Below are 17856 nucleotides of genomic sequence, written 5' to 3'. Positions count from 1 at the left end.
CGCCCTGGAGTCCCCAACCTACCTCACTGAGAAACTCTGCATCTCTGGAGGCCACTATCCACCAGTAGTAAGGACATGTGCAGACGTGAACTCTGCTGGTGCAGGAAAGAATCACAAGACAGACCTTCTCTGTCTGCACCCCAAGACCCTGGGACCTCCTCCCCATCAACATCACACATGCCCCCTTGCATCTACAATTCAGAGAGAAGCTCAAGACCCTCCTCTTCAAGGAATGGCTCCTCCCTAACTAGGTCCACACACCCTCCACTCCCCATCCTACATGAGACTGTGTGATCTGATCCCTATTGTTTCTTCCCCTGGCTGCTTGTAGATCCCTTGTTGACAAATTTCCCACCTTCCCGACCCCTGTTAGCTCCCCTCTCCCTTATTGCTTTGCTCCCCTCACCATGTTCTTCCCCCTATGATTATAAAGCGATACGTTGCTTCTCAAAGCTGGGTCCACGCTCAATAAATACCACAGTAATAAAATAGAATAATCATAATAATTATAATAATAATAATAGGATGAAAGTGGGGCAAAGGGCGGTCTGTACACATTCATGCATATGATGAAATGGTTCAGCATAGGAAAAGAGAATTGAGAAGAAGGATCAGAAATATATGTAAGGGCCCAGAGGATGTAAATTATAAAACAAAGCTGTTCAAGAGTAATCGCCAAACATATAAAAATTGGCTAATCCAGCATAGGCACCAAATGATCCAACATGACAGTGACATCATGCTACAACTCCTGTCAGCTTAGCAGGAGACCAACTTCTTGACTTTAATTAACAACTTGGAGTCCCAAACTAATCCTATTACTGACTGCATATGGGCCAGACATTTCAACGCTTTGTACACCCTTCCTTAACACTCAACATTATTTGCCTATTAATGTTAAACATAGTCCGTGGGAAATTTGTTGTTATGTAGATGACATTCTTTGTCTTATTATTAAATAGAGACATTTCTGGGACACTGGTCCCAATGGCCTCTCAAAACAGCTTTTTAAGCTAGCCTCCAAATTATGGGCCTCTATTCTCTTTACTGTGTTCAGTAATATTTTGGAACGGATGAACATTCCTGCTTCCTGGAAACTTTCATACATTGTGCCCAACTATAAAAAGTGGAATAGAGGTGCACCCACAATTATAGACCAATCACACTCCTGGATGCCGACAATAAGCTTTTTGCTGCTCTGATCCTTAAAGAATTAGAAATATGGGCTTCATAATCTAGGCACTTGAAAAATTTACAAACTGGTTTCTAAGGGATACTAGGTCTACCGTTAATGGAAAAACAGTTGACTATCTAAAAAAAATGGCATGGGGGCGTGGTGCCATTCTGATTTACTCTGGATTTATTGATTTTTCAACCACTTTCGATTTAGTTAATCGAAACCAATTATTATCTCTATCTGGGGCCTACCACCTGGTCTATTAAATATTTTAATTTACCTCCACACTGAGACCACTATCCAAGTTAGGCTGAATCGGGGGGTCAGAGGGTGGTCCTCTTACAAGTAAAATAAATACATTCTGTGGTCTAAGGCAAGGGTACACATTGGCCCCTGCTTATTTAACACCTATATTGCCACTTGGGAACATTTTTGGAAGCATCCTCATGTATTCAACCACTAATAGGCTCCATCTGTCTAGTTTGGCTTTCTTATCCGGACCATGTTTTGTTGATGGACCACACACAAATTGGCCTTCAGAGACTTTTGGATCCCCTGCACAGGTATGAACTAATCAATGAATTACAAATGTATAAGACCAAACCTAAAATATTGAGACTTTCCAATTCCAGGAACCAAATTAGCTTTAAATGGACAACTGACAATACTTTACACAAACGTTTGGATTATTTAGTATAGTTAGGTTGCTCTTTTCGTGTTAAATCTGAAAATTGATCCAAAAAAAATGAAGAATATGAACAGCAAATTCAGAAGATTATTCTTATTGCCACTAATTACATGCTTTAAAGACAAGGTAGTTCCCAAATTGACTATGGTTTAGAGTCTTTAACAAGGATGAATTCAGATTGATGGAAGTTAGAATATGGCACAAAGTCTTCCGATTAACTAATTGTGCAATTGTTGATGTTACTCACTTTGAGAGTGGAATCAATTACTACTGTGGAGGAAAATATGTGTGTCATTCCCCCACCCCCGATTCCATATTTTTAGCATTTCATCGATTGTACCAGGAAGGCAGGTGCAATTACCTTAAAGGCAGGAAAATATTTAACAACATAGAACTCACTTTTGATAAATTGGTGCAGAATCCCAACCATGAAAAGCAACATTTTTGGGATCACGATTGGTGTGCCACCTGTATGGCATTATCTAAGTATAAATTTTATAGCGAAATAAAGCAGGAAAATAAGAAGTGGGGAACTTCATCCCTGCACTTAAGAACATTTCAGAAGCCAAATCATGGTCTCAATTATTGAGATTCAGTTTGAATCTGGTCCAAACTCAAGAAAAAAATAAACATCAGGAAAAAAGAGGGAGCCTCCAGTCCTGGTTGTCGCTTTTGTAATAACTCAAGAGGTTGAGTCATTGAAACATATTTTATTTACCTGTCCAGCCATTCATGGTCCCGCATTGTTCTTTGAAAGATTTGATTTTAATCCTAATTACGTTGAGAATGACCTCTTTTGATGATGACTGTATTCTGGAATGTCAGTCGTATGACCTATTACAGTGATACGACTTTTCATATATTTGAAATTAATCTCATTAATTCTACAAACTTTACGACATAATTTGAATTACTGTTTTAAATACACATCTTTGTATGGACGGTTTAATTTAATGTATCTTTTGTTTGTATTTGTGAAAAGCTTTCTTTAAACCATTACACAATAAAAACAAACAAATAAATAAATAATGGGGTATGGATTAAATAGTCCGGGACACAAATAACTGCTCTGCAACAGCAAGGTACACACACTTATTGCTGCATCAAAAATTGACATGTGTCCCTGTGTATATCCACAGAGTGAGGACTGTTTAGGTACAGCACTGACCATACTCATCAGTATTCTTGAGGAGTCTTTGACAGCTGATAATGGGCCTCATTACTAGTTTGGCAGTCACCTCAATTACCATTACGGCCACTCTGTCCTGTGGATTTACCACAGAATTATGTGTGCTGGTAATGAATTGTTAATCCCCATTACGCCTATGTCCTATCCCCTTTCCTCCAAACTTACTTACGTGCGTTCTCACAGAGCATGGACGGGATTGAAGCCGTAGCAAGCCCAAAAAATTTTGAGAGCTGATTTGGAGCCAATTTATGGACCTTGTGCAAAATAAGGACACCCCCTACCCCTGTCACCCTGCTGTTTTTCTTGCCATGCCCATGTTGTAGTCAAAGGGCTGCAGGGAAATAACCATAGGAGATGAAGTTGGATGTAGGACGGCCAGCCCTACTAGCCAATTCACTGACCATAGAATTAGCACTTGGTGTACAATCTTCCCACCAGGTAGGAATCAACAGGAGTGAAGGGACTGTGTGATTCAGTGCGCTTGGATTGTGGGCGGGGAAGCCTGGGGCCCTTTATCGGGCAAGACACTTATAGTCCCAATGCTCTGTTTTCACAAATGGGACCCAGCCCAGCCATGTTGGTGCTGGCCCTGCTAATACTAACATCAGAAGTTTGGAGAGCTGCTACCTCCGGTGGTTTGGAGACCTCTATGACACCCTCCACACTGGTTGGTAACTCCACCATGATGTTCCCCCTTCCGTGAACTTCAAGAAAAGACAAAAGTAGTTTCTTTAATGTCGCCAACTCAGTCAAAACGATGCTGCATTTGCACCCACTGGCCACAATTGTCCCCTTACCGGCTAGATCAGGGTTATGTAATGCAAAGGGGGTAGATGAGCAGGAGGAATGCTACAAGAGATAGGGCCACTCTTAGCAAGCCTGAGCTGCCCTTTCTTATTTTGGTCTGGGGCAATGGTGGTGGGGTTAGCATCAGCACAAATATTACATTTGCCTGCTGCATTTTCCATTAGTGAAGTCGAGATTATAAGCTCTGGTAATATACCCTGCATAGTTGTAGTCACATTCTCTGTATTATCTCCCTTAAGACCTCTTCTAACCAGCACCACCCCACCCTGAAATCCACACCACTGCAAATTGTTTCAGAGGGGGCTGGCCTGTGCGGACCATCGAAAGCACTGGTTCGCTTTCACCCGCGCAGGTAGTAGTTGGACAAATGTCAGAAGTGTCCGATGGTCCCTTGCTGGGGATCAGAGCATTGGAAAGTGTGGGGGTCATATTAGTGTCATTTTGGCACTCCCTGTGACAACACATGGATTAAATCCATCTTGGGTGAAAGGCAAGCAGATAGACAATGAAGGCGTTATTGAGCCATGTGGGGCACCTGGGACACGACACACGGGACTGAAAATTATGGCATTGCTACTGCTATTGCTGCACAGTTCGCCCTTAGCATCTTTGTCACTCCAGGGGCACGAAGTATTAGGGTCATTTATCGTGACCAGCAATTGTTTTTATTTAATTAATCAGGGTGTCTGCCTCCCTCGCAGTTTTTCATTTTGACATGGTGAATGAACTGAGTGCATGGATGAGACAACTTAATTTGGAAATTAACGTCCACAGTGACCGAGCAGGGGCCAAAGAGGGGTTACAATGCCTGCGCTGGTATGCCTTTTCCCTAGAGTAGCCTCTTTCCAACTCAGGCGCTACACATACAACATTTGCCTTGTATGTTGTTTTCCACCGACTCTGCCGTCAAACTCCGGCTGCAGATTCCACGAAGTAAAGCAGGATTTCTTCATGGCAGCCTCCCCCTTTCAGCGCCAAACACCCTGCAGGGGCCAACAACCTGCGCCCTCACCGCAGGCTTCGCTCTGCAGGCTTAGTCCAGGGTTTATTGGAGCTAAATCAAGGAGGGGGTGAGGGGGGAAGGGGACGTTTTTTCTTTTGAGTTTCTTGAAATGCACCTGACCTGCGAACTGAGATAATTGTTGAACAATGTGACCTCACATTATGCCCTTTGTTTTTCGTTAAGTGATTGAAGGTTATGAATGGTGCATCAGTTGACATGTGCCTTGGCTTTTTGTTTCTTTTCTTTGTTGTTTATGATAAAACCAATAAAAACGAATTTAAAAAAAAAAAGGAAAGGGGGCATTGCCTGAATGCAGTCTGCTATGGCAGGTCCCAGGGATCAAGAGGAGCTGTCAGGCGCACAACACCCGTGCCCTTACCGCTGTCTTTCAAATCTCCCCGGAATCGACTGACGCAGTGGGAGCACATCTTTTGGAAGTAGACTCCGGATCACTGCAATTCCTGCCTCAAGTCCAAGGAGGTGGACCTGCTTTTTTTTTCTTCAGCACCCCGTACAAACAACACCCTTTCGAGGTTAGCCGAACAGGGAGGGTACAACTGCGACCTAGTGGGGCTGTCCACTGCATTACCTGGGCTCGCTGCGAGGTCTCGAGGGAGACCTCTACCAGTGCCATTGCAGGGGACCTGGTACTGGGCCTCGGCACAAGGCAACTTCGGTTTCTGACAAGATTTATACCAAGGACTCTGCTCCCGAGGGCATTTTGCCTCGCAGTGGACACCGGTCTTGGCCTTCTCGATTCCGCTTACCTGGCAAACACCTGAGGGCCCAAAGAGGCCTGCTGCAGAAGTAGACCCCGCTCCTCAGATCTCCTGAGGGGGCATTGTGGCCAGTGTGGTGACCCAGGCCATAACTCATCCTCGACAGGCCATGGCTCAACATGTTTCCTCTGTCACAGTTTCCGGATCAGATTCTGGAGCACACACCATGTGACGCACATACATTTCTGCCTTCACTCCACTGCCTCTTGGTACTTCAGGGATCCCACCCTTTCCTCCACGGGTTAAATGGTTACCCAGTATGAGAGGATATTCTGCCCTGTCTATCTCAAGGCCCATGAGCATTGGGTCCCCTGAGGTGTTTCGGCAGCCACTTCCTCTCAAGACAGTTTTTTTTTTAAAACAATGATTTGTTTTATTTGTTTTACACAACATTAAACTTATATGTCAGCAACCAATCCTTTATCATAGCAGTGATATTTAACCTAACATTTCACGCTTCAATTTACGCCAACAACCCCCACTGCACCCCTCTCCCCTAGCCTTCATACCCTCTCAAGACAGGTTGTTCAATAAATACCAGGAGCGTATGCACTCAAGACTAATACGACAATATTTAAAGTCCCTCATGAAGGAAATGCTAGTCCCAGCTCCTCAGCCAGTGGATCCGCTTGCACAACCCACAGCCCCTCAGTCCGTGACAATAGTGGCACCTCCTTCCCCATCGGGAGACACAGGTGCTCAGCCTACGGCCCTCTCAAGGCCCCATTTTCCAAAGAACCCTCTGTTACCTGCTCTCACTCCTGACCCGCCAGATGATGATGCAGCAGATGATCAGGATGATACCTCAGAGGACAGTGAGGAAGTGTCCATGCCATTCAAAGCCTTCTATGACAGGGTACAGGCCTGATGGAATACATGACGATTCCAGTACTGGAGACTTCACAAACGGACCAAGGGTTTCTCTCTTCAGTTCTGTCTAAGAAAGGCATGGAGAGGTCAGCAACCTTGTCCTATGCTGGTTTAGGTCCTACCTCGCCAACCGCCAGCAGTTTGTTTAGATGGACTCCTAGATTGCCAATGCTACCTGTCACCTGTGGAGTCCCACAGGGTTCGATCCTCTCCCCAGTGATCGTCAATCTATACATGGAGCCGCTGGGAGCCCTCTTAACCATACACAACATCCATATCCACCAATACGCTGACGATATACAGCTATAACTCAAGATGAACTCCATCAAGGACATCCACAGGCTCAAAACCTGCAGTCTTGGATGTCCAGTGAATATTTGAATGCCTCGTCTGCAGGATCTCTCTCTCTCTCCTAGCCATTCCCTTACTATGGCTACTATCTGTCGGCCACCTGGTCAGATACCCTCCTTCCTCTCTGAATGGACGAACTCTCCTCGTCCCTCCTGGTCTCGATCACTCAACTCTTCCTTCTTAGAGACTTTAACATCCACCTGGATGCTTCCTGTCCTTCCTCTGGACTCTTTTGCGACATCTGTGACTCTCACTCTCTATTCTCCCCTCTGGCCGGACTCACTCTGGAGGGCACACTCTGGATGTTCTGATGTCTTCAGACCTTCCCCTTTCTATTCCTCTCACGACTCCTCTCTCCTCGAGTGATCACTTTCTCATTTCCTCCCAGCTCACCCTCTCTATCCCTGAGGGAAAGCCAACTCCAGCACTGCCACTTACCTTCTCGGTTATCCGACCCATGAAGCGTGTGTCAGCTGAGGCTTTTCGACACCACTTTCTCACCCCGCCCTCCTCCTTTGGCTGACTCAGACCCTGACACAGCCCTTTCCATGCTCCACTCTGCTATATCTGATACTCTCTATGTTCTTGCTCCTGTCATGAGGATCCGCTTGAAGCCCAAAGCCAAGTGCAACTCCAGGTACGACTCAGACCTCGTCACCCTCAAATGCAAGTGCAAGGTGGCTCAGAGGAAATGGCATGCTTTTGGTACATCCTCTGACAAACTGGCCTGCCGCCTGCTCCAAAGGCAATACCGGCTCTCTGTTTGCACCAAGAAGAGAGCGCACATCCAAGCCTGCATCTCTGCGGCATCTAACAACTTGGCCGAACTCTTCAAAATCTGCAAGGAACTGGCCAATCCTGCTGCAGTGTCTACCTCTCCTATCCCCTCCCAGACCCTCTGCACAGCTTTGACTATTCATTTCATCTCTAAAACTCAGGACATCCTGTCCTCTCTCTCTTCCTCTCCCCCTCCTCCCTCTACTACCTGCTCTTCCTCTGGCCCTTCTTCAGCCACCTCTGCTGCCTCCTTCGCTGCCTTTCCCCTTTCCCCCCCAGACAATTTTTCTAGACAAGTCTGATCTATGAAAGTCTCATCAAAACAGGTTCATCCCTGTTCCCCCAAAACCATAAAGAACCACATTGACTCCCTGGCTCCTGCTCTGGCCGACTTCTGCAACCATTCCTTCGCTGCTGGAGTCTTCCCATCCCCCCTGAAGCACTCCCTTATTCACCCTCTTCTTAAATAAACCCTCTGGCAACCCGTCCTGCCCGGGTAACTATTGCCCAATCTCCATCACTCCTTTTCTGGGAAAACTCCTGGAAAAGCTGGCCATCTCCCAGCTTAATTTTCACACTGAATCTGTTGGCTATCTACATGACCATCAGTCTGGCTTCAGAGCTGCCAGAAGCACGAAAAAACTGCTCTCCTGAACATCTGTGAAGACCTGCTCTCCAACCTCAATTCCAACACCCTCTGTGTCTTCATCTTACTTAATCTATCTTCTGCCTTTGACACTGTCAACCATGCCATCCTGCTCAACCGTCTCCGTGATAACCTGGGTATCACCGGTCAGGCCCTGGCGTGTCTGACTTCTTTCCTCTCTGATCGACCCTCCCAGGTCCAACTTGGATCCATCATCTCCTCTATCTCTACCTGTGGTGTTCCCCAATGGTCTAACCTCTCTCCCTGGCTGTTCAACCAATACCTGGCACTTCTTGCCCACTGCATTGCCGCTCTCTGCCCCAACTTTCAGTGCTATGCGGATGACACTCATCTCATTTTCAGGCTACCTTCAGTCACCTCTTCTCCTTCCCTCATCTCTGACTGCCTGTCTGCTATTCAGGAGTGGTGTGCCGCCAGTGATCTCTGCCTTAATGCCAGTAAGACTGAGATTCTCCTCAATGGCACACCCGCTCCCTGCTTTCCTGTCACTCTCTGGCCCGCCTCTCTTGGCCCTTTTCCTGCCCCCACCTGTGAGGCTAAAAACCTCAGGGTCATCTTCGACTCCACACTCTACTTCTCTCCTCACATCTCTGACGTCTCTAACAAGTTTCTCTACCAGTTGCACCTCCTCAGAGGTATTCTTCCTTTCCTCTCCTTCCCCCAGAAGCTCACTGTCTCCAAAGCTCTGGTTCTCTCTAGGCTGGACTATTGCAACAGCCTCTTTCTACATCCGCCTACTTCTACTCTCCGCCCTCTGCAACTCATCCAGAACAGGACTGCAAGACTTGTCCTTGTCCTCAAGCCCAGGGATCGTATCTCTCCAGGACTGAAATCTCTGCACTGGCTGCGGGTTCAAAACCCTCTGCATTTTCCACAAGGCCTTCTGGGGCCTGGGGCCTCAATACCTTCAACTCTCTTCCTAAATATCTTCCTTCTCGAGCTCTTCGCTCATCCGCCTCCAACTCCCTTGGTGTCAGTTGATTCTCCAAGAGACAAGTTGGTGGTAGAGCTCTTTCTTCGGCTGGGGCCTCCCCCTGGAACAGCCTCCCTGAAACGTGAGGAGAACCATCTCCGGTTCCGGGAGCACCTCAAAACTTTCCATCTGCTTTTTCTCCTCCTCTCCCCTGCTGAATTCCTGGCTAAAACTGAAACTGCACTGGTTACCTGGCCACCCTCTGCTCTCGAGCCCATATCCCCTCCCCTGCCAGTTGCACACCTGCACTGCCTCCCTGACAACTCCTGCACTTGGGGACTGTTTTCTGTTTCCCTACAGTCCCCTACCAGCACTTGACACCTTATGTCTGCACTTACCCTTGCACTTGCCACCAGCTGCCCGTACTTTTTACTTATTGCTTTTATTCGTTCTATTCATCCCTTGTACTGCACTGTCCCCTCCCTAACCTCCCGCACTTTTCCCCTTCCCCTGCACTTGCGTGATCTGGATGAAACCTGGCCTAGTAAGATCGTTGTCTCGTCTTCCCTCTGTTCCCCCTCTCTTGACTTGTCGCGCCTTGAAACACTTGTGTATTGGCGTGTTATAAATGCCATGTCATATCATAACCCCTCCAAGACCGAATTCCTACACCTCACCAACAACACCGAACACCCAGGCATACAGTCCGGGCTATGTACCATGAACCCTGATGGTTTCACACCCTAGCTCTCCTCCTGCACCAAGTCCCTCGGGTTTTACATCAACAACTTTCTTTCAAGGCACACATAGCTAACACAACTCAGACAGCTTGGTATCAGCCCTTGCTCTGATGGAAAGTCAAGCCCTCCGGACATCTTTAGATCCACCGTTCAAGTTCTGGCCCTATCCTACCTGGATAGGGGCAATGCCCTCCTCGAAGGCCTCCTGTTGTGCTCCTGAGAAGGGTCCTACATACGGCTGCATGCTTCATCAAGGGTCTACTCAGATACAACCACATCACTGCAGCACTCATCGACCTTCACTGGCTCCCACTTCACGCACGAATCACGTCCAAGTCTTGCTGCTTCATCTATAAGGCAGTCGCCCTCAAGTCACCCAGCTACCTCGCAGAGAAACTCAGCCTCTCCAGCGGACAGCGCATCACTAGAACCCAGAACATGTGCAGACTTGTAATACGCTGCTGCAAAAAGGAAAGGACCAGAAAACAAGCCTTCTCTGCCTACGACCCAAGACTATGGAACCTCCTCCCCATCAGCATCAGACTCGCTCCCACGCTCCTACAATTCAGAAAAGAACTAAAGACCGCCCTCTTCAAGGAGTCTCTCCTCCTCAACACCTAGGCCATTACCTTACCCTGCGCACCTCTGACTCGTTAGACGCTGACCGCCCCTCTCCTCCCTGCCATGCTGTACAGCTGTACCCCTCCTCTGTATCCTTTTGTATCCTAGCCCTGCCACCCTGTATAGCTGTACCCCTCCTCCGTACCCCTTTGCGCTCCGTTGTGTATCTGTGTTGTTGTATAACTCTGCAGAGTGCTCCATTGCTTCTCAAAACTAGGTCCCCACTCAATAAATACAATAATAATAATAATAAAAGGTATATACCTACAGCTAGACAGGGTGGGGGAAGCCTTCATATTATCGCAAACACTGTCAGCAAAAAGAGTGGACATGTGGTATAGGTCACTTCTGGACGAGAAGCAATGTGTGATGGGCCATCCTCCAGCTCATTGCACGATCGATGCAGCGGGGACACTCTTTGGAAAAAGTCAAACTTTGCCTGCTTCTTCATCATCCTTGCAGAACCTTCTTGGGCAAGAAGACTGCATCCTAGACAATGCAGGCAAAAAAGTATACCAAAACTCCACCTCCGGCTTTCAACAAGTCGATGCTGAAGCAGTGATGACAACACCCAATTTGAGGTTTTCGAATTAACTTGCTGACTACAATTCTTTCTTCCCTTCCGGAGTATCAAGCGGGTTTCCGCTCAGGCTTGACTGAAGCCGACCAAGTGGTGCAAGACCTCATAGAAGCAGCCCGACAAAGCAGCTAGGGATATGGCAGTAGTTGCATCTATTAGGTGCCCAGCGATTCTCACAGCCACCAATTACCAACTGGATGTCCAGGAAGAAATATGGACCTACCAATTCATGGGGTGGCACTCTTTAGCTCAGATACAGATATAAAACAAAATAAAAGAAGAACAGTGCGCAGATGGCAAAGTCTTTGGTGACGCCGACTAAGCTGCCTGCAAAACCTGGGTCTTCAGGCATTCAGAGACGGTCATCCACCTTCAAGAGTTCAGGAAGATTATGGGGTTTTCAGCAACGTCAGAATAGACTTGGACAGATCTCAAGCACGCCTCGTAACAAGCAGGCAGAGTCAAAATAGTTTAAGTGACATAACGGTGCAGGTCTACAGAGTACTTGTAGGAGGTTGAGTGCATCATCATCATCTTGCCAAGTGACAATTAATCATGTGTGACAAATGGTCTCTGTCGGTGGTCCACAAGGGCTATTGCCTCCCTCTCCTCCCCCAATCCGACATCCCACCCCCCTCTCCCAAAAAGGCTCAGACTAGCTTTCACAAGAGATAGCCCAACTGTTCCTCATATGGTGGAGAGTATACATCCCTCAGAGGAGGGTTGGGGCTTGTATTCAAGGTTCTTCACCGTTCCCAAGAAGAACAAGGCTGGCCTGCTTACGGTACTAGACCTTTCCCGCTTCAATCTTTTCATACCGCAAGAAAAATTCAAGATGGTCATCCCATCAACTAGGCGACTGGCTATTAGATGTGGATCTGGAGGACGCCTATTTACATATCCTCATTTAGCCCCCTCACCACCGTTACCTGCCGTTCTCAATAGGCCAACGTCATTACCAGTACAAAATCTTGCCCTTCAGCCTCAACTCAGCCCCAAGGGTGTTTACCAAGCTGATGGCACCAGTGGCTGCATTTCTACGCCTGAAAGGCATTCACCTACATGCTTAGCTGGACAACTGGCTGATCAGGGCCCAGACCACAATACAGGCATTATAGCATCTACATTATCTCCTAGATCCTATGTATGCGCTAGGTCTTTCCATCAATGTGAAGAAGTCCACGCTCATCCCCACTCGGAGACTGGAGTTCATAGGCTTCATCTTTGACTCTGAGTGTGGCAAAGTCTTTCCGACAAAAGAGAGGATGTGCAGCTTACTGGAAATAACCTCATTGTTCCTTTCCCATGCTCAGATGACGCCATAGTGGCTCCTACGCCGGCTGGGTCTGATGGCAGCATGTTTCTTATCAATGCCTATGGCAAGGCTAGGGATGAGGCGCCTCCAACTGCACCTGGTAGCTTCATGGTCTCAATTGTCAGACACTCTAACGGCACCAGTACCCATTACGATATGGCTGCAGCAAGAGCTACTGTGGTGGTCAGACAATGAAAACATGCGGGTTGGAACAGATTTTCAGGACCTTCATCATCAGTTCACTATAACAACAGACTTGTCTCTGGCAGGGTGGGGAGCGACCCTCGAAGGCCAGCAGATTCATGCCAAGTGTAACCGGCAGGACGCTCATGAGCACATACACTTCTTTGAGCTGGAAGCTGTGTTTCAATCCCTTCAGGCCTTCCTACCAGAGTGATGACAACAAGCAGGGAGGCACCAAGTCCCTGAAGCCGTGCGCTCTGCAAGATCATCTATTGGCACTGATTGACAACATCTCAGTGCAGGCAGCCACCTGGCAGGGCCCGAAAATGTTCAGGCAGATGAACTCAGCAGGAGATCAGCTACCATCCACGAATGTGAACTCAGCGAGAAAGTCCTCTGAGAGATGTTTGCTTCTGAAGGCCTCCCTCTGGTAGACCTGTTTGAGACATAGGGGAACAGAAAATGCCTCCATTATGCCTCATGTCATTGGGGGACACGTTATCAATATCATGGAACAACAGATTTGCTTAAGCATTTCCCCTTCTTCCACTAAATTCGAGGGTCTTGCATAAATTCAGGACCTCCGGTCAGAGGGGCTTCTCCCGATAGTCCCTCCTTGGCACCAGAGGCATTGGTTCTCAGACCTGCTACTAATGGCAGATGGACCACCTCTTCCTCTACCCCTCCTTCCAAATCTTCTTCACGAGCAGAAAGGCAAGGTGAGTCATCCATGCCCACAATCGCTTTTCTAAGCACCCTGGCACCTGAAACATTGGCCCATAGCCACTAAGGCCTATTTCAAGACAATCACAGGGTGATACAGCGTCCAGGATGCCTTCAACTCATTCCCAAGAAATGGGAAAGTGGATGCTGGGGAAAGAAAAGTATCCTCTTCAAGCACCATTGATGAAATCCTTTCCTTCTTATTAAATCTGATTCAAACAGGTACTCAAGTATCTTCATACAGGATGTGCCTCACAAATAGGTTAGCATCTTTCGTCATTCCAAAGATCACCTGTTCCCTGCCCTCGATGTCCTACTGCAAATTGGGATCTTAAACTAGTTTGATGGCCCTTGTGTGGAAGCAATTCGAACCAATGTCAATGATTGACCTACAACTAGTTTCTTAGAAGACTGCCTTCCTGGTTGCAATCACTTCAGCCCGCCGCATTAGTGAGCTTCAAGCCCTATCAACGGAGGACCCTTACCTGTCTTTTCATAGGGAAAAGGTGTTCTTGCGGACAGTCGTCCTTTTTACTGAAGGTGGTTTCCGATTTTCATACAAACTAGGAAATCACTTTGGCAGTGCTATTTTCTGGATCCGCAAACAGAAGCTGATCTCACCTTACTCAACCTGGATGCTTGAAGGGCATTGAAATGTAGGACTAGGCCTCAAAGGTCCTTGGACAGATTTGTCACATTCAGAAGAGTAAATCCTAGCTAACAAGCAGCTAAAACCACAATTGCCAGATGGATTGTCTCTTGCATATCCATGTGCTTACAAAGTTCAAAGCAAGTCACCCCCTCAGGATATAGATGCACATTTATCTGGAGCGAAAAGCATGGCAGTAGATTTTCCTGGGGAGGCCATCTGCAAAGCAGCCATTTGCAAACATGTGCAGGATTTCAGCTTCAGGGTCGAAGCACAGTTCAGACAGGCAGTCCCAATGAACATATTTGGTTCTGTTTAGTTTCATCTGCACAGGGTAAGTGTAGTGTTTTGTACTCTCCCATAAATATGGAGGAAAGGAGATAGGACGTTGAAGTAAAGACTCCTAGCCCTATTTTCGCTTTGCCCCAAATGCCCATCCTCCATCCCCCTACGATTGCTTAGAAAGGTCCTGTTGGTGGATGAACGGACTAGGGGGAAGGTGCAAGACAGGCAGAGTAACCCACCCCAACACTCTCTAAATTCTTAAAGGGGGTTTGTGCTGGGCTTGCTATCGCTCCGATCCCATCCCTGCTCCAAGGGAATGCACCCATAGGTATGGAGGAAAGGGGGTGTTGGACTAGATGTACAGTGGTCACAACGGGAGTTGCTTTTCCTTTATGCAATCCATGGGACTTTAAGTGGATTTACGACGAGCAGTAATTCTATCACAGTAAATCCAACGAAATTAAACTCTAAGGTGGACAATTTGTCTCCAGAATCATGCTGGAGGTAAATCCACCACTTCAAGGCCAAACACAGATTTTAGTGGTGTGGCTGTAATTCCGTTGCTGGTAGAAAATGTGGCAGTAATCCAATTACTGCTACTTATTTACCACTAGTCCAAACTTGTAATGAGGCAAAATGTGTTCTCTAATCGACATCTTATAACATTCCCTCCGAAAAGTTACAATAAGAGAGGTGTTCTTACCTGGAGAAATCGGTGGTAATTCATAGCCTTCCAATCCTGAGAAAAAAGAAACATGAATTATTAGTACAAATCGCCAAACATAAGAAGTGTAAACTGTATAACTGACTTGCTTGGGAATTAGGCCACCCTATTTCATTGTTATCTGACTAACAGAAAAACCAAAACTACAAAGACAACAAGACACTTGTAAAAACCTTTTAAATGGTTAAAAGACAAGAAACAAAAAAAAAAAAACATTTTTTTAAAAATTGTTATCCATCTAGAAGTCCAGTTCCATGTTTAGACCATGGAGTGTCAAGAGTGCCAACATGAGTATATAGCTCGCCCTTTCCTCTGAATAAAGAAAGCCACACTGACATATGTTTTCGTATTTTAGCACAAAATATAGGTAAGGAACAAGTTACTTACCTGTAACTGGTGTTCTCCAGCATGGGTCTGGCATGGATTCACATGCTCAAATATTCCCAGTCGTCAGGCTGGGAATCCTCGGTAAAGAAAAAAATCAGTTTCAGTTTCGTTTCTGAACTGTCTTTCTACTAGTAACCAATCACTGGTCTCTGGGTCATACTGCCCCCAGCCAATGACTGCCCTCTACCTAAGCCCCTCCTCTGGCAACCATCTTCAGATTTGGTAGCACGTGAAGTGGCAGTAGGACCAAGAGAAGAGCCGCAGAGGGGTAGGAGGGAGGGTTCGCATGTGAATCCATGCCAGACCCATGCTGGAGAACAACAGTTACAGGTAAGTAACTTGTTCCTTCTCTAGCATGGGGTCTGGCATGGATTCACATGCTCATGAATATAAGAATACATAGCTGTACACATATGCACAACCACGGGAGATGGCAAGGCTCAACATTAAGCATTTAATCAACTCAACATTAAGCAACTCTTACCTCCTCACCAGGCCCACCTTCAGGCGAACAGGTTGCGCAGCACTGCCTGGCCGACCCTGGACTCCTCGCTGGAATCCCGGTCGACGCAGTAGAATCTCGTGAAGGTGTGCGTCGACCTCCACGTAGCAGCTCTGCAGATGTCCAGCAGGGGCACGCCAGACAAGAACACCGATCGCTCTGGTCGAAGGGGCTCTCGGACGGCCGGGCAACGGTCGGTTTGCCAACCGGTGACAGTGCATGATGCAGCCGGAGAGCCATCTGGAAATGTGAGCCTTCGAGAGGGCCTTCCCTTGATTCACAGGTCCAAAGTTCACAAATAGTTGTGATATCTTCCGAAGGCTCTTCGCGCGATCCACGTAGAACTTCAGCGCTCTAGCTACATCCAGCGAGTGCAAAGTCCTCTCAGCCGGCGACGAAGGCCACGGGAAAAAAACAGGTAACACCAAGGGCTCACTGAGATGGAAGTCCGACGGCACCTTGGGCAAGTTCAGCGACCCCGGGTTGTGGTGGAGGATGGCGCCTCTATCTCTGGCGAGAAGATCTGCGTCCGTTGGCAGTTTGACGCTGACATGTCCAGAAAGTACGGGAACCAGATCTGCCTTAGCCACGCTGGTGCGACGAGGATCATCCTGCACCGGGACCGTCTGAGTTGACTGATGAGTCGCAGCAGCAACGGCAACGGTGGGAACGCATACAGGAACAGGCCGTCACAGGGGAATGAGAAGGTATCGCCCATGCTCCTCGGCTGGGGAAACCTGCTGGCAAACCTCCGGCACTTGGCGTTTGTCGCTGTCGCGGATAGGTCGATCTGGGTATTGCCCCATCGTCGGAATAGGAGATCCACTTGATCCTGCCGCAGCTCCCACTCGTGGCATGAGCACAGCTCCCTGCTGACTGAGTCGGTGATGGTGTTCTTTATTCCTGCCGGATGGAAGGGTACCAGAAACATCCCAGTGCCACAGATCCTGGGCTTCCTTGGATAGGGCTGGGGATCTGGTGCCTCCCTGCTTCCGGATGTAGAACATCGTGGTGGTGTTGTCGATGAAGACCCTTACCACCTTGCCCTTGAGGGACGGAAGGAACGACCTGAGGGCCCAGAACACGGCTCAGGGCTCCAGGACATTGATGTGTAGTGACCTCTCCTCCAGGAGCCAAAGGCCTCTTGCGTGGAGATCCCTGGTGTGCGCTCCCCATCCCTCCAGGGAGGAGTCCGTCGTCACCGTTTCCTGATGTGCAGGGGGTCTGGAAGTCCATGTCCGCCGCCAGATGCGCGCAGGTGCCCCACCACCGGATCGCTTGGCGGAAAGTCTCGTTGAGTGAGATCCTGTCTTCGAAGCTGCCCGCCGCTTGCATCCAATGGGCGTCAAGGAACTCCTGTAGTGGTCGCATCCGCAGTCTGCACAGGCGCACAAGGTAGATGCACGAGGACATCATGCCGAGCAGGGACTTGATGGACCTCACCCTGGCCTCGTCCATGGTCAACAGCCGTTGTACCTTGCCCAGGATGGCCTTCGTTCTTTCCTCCGACAGAGAAGCCAATCGCGCCACTGTGTCGAGCCTGGCTCCCAAGAACAGGGCGACTTGTGACGGTACCAAGTGGGATTTTGCAAAGTTGATTGAGAATCCCAGATCCGTGAGCAGTTGGACGGTCTTCGCTGTGTGATCTACGGCGAGTTTCTTGACTTTGCTCGGATGAGCCAATCGTCCAGGTAGGGGTAGACGTGGATGCCCTGCAGGCGCAGCCGCGCCACCACTGGTGCGAGGCACTTGGTGAACACCCTGGGCACCGACTTCAATCCATGAACTGATAGTGTCGCCCTTGGATCACAAATCGCAGGAATTTTCGATGTCCTTTTAGAATGGGGATGTGAAAGTAGGCAGGTCCAGCGACAATAGGAAGTCGCCCCCCTCCAGCTGTCACAGCACGTGCTGGAGGGTGACCAT

The 17856-nt window shown here is 48.1% G+C and overlaps 1 long non-coding RNA gene across 1 annotated transcript in view; it reads right to left on the bottom strand.

The window, feature by feature from the left end:
- The window catches only part of LOC138579621 (uncharacterized), a 141062-nt gene that overhangs the window by 83309 nt on the left and 39897 nt on the right, over positions 1-17856 (bottom strand). The window contains exon 2 of the long non-coding RNA XR_011304099.1: positions 15021-15056. This is a non-coding gene — a long non-coding RNA (uncharacterized lncRNA). The remainder of the gene's footprint in view (positions 1-15020; positions 15057-17856) is intronic.

Source organism: Ambystoma mexicanum, chromosome 3p, assembly GCF_040938575.1.
Source record: "Ambystoma mexicanum isolate Mex_15411 chromosome 3p, UKY_AmexF1_1, whole genome shotgun sequence".
Classification (NCBI taxonomy): domain Eukaryota; kingdom Metazoa; phylum Chordata; class Amphibia; order Caudata; family Ambystomatidae; genus Ambystoma; species Ambystoma mexicanum.
The sequence above is the reverse complement of the archived record's forward strand: the minus strand, read 5'-3'. Positions and strand labels throughout refer to the sequence as shown.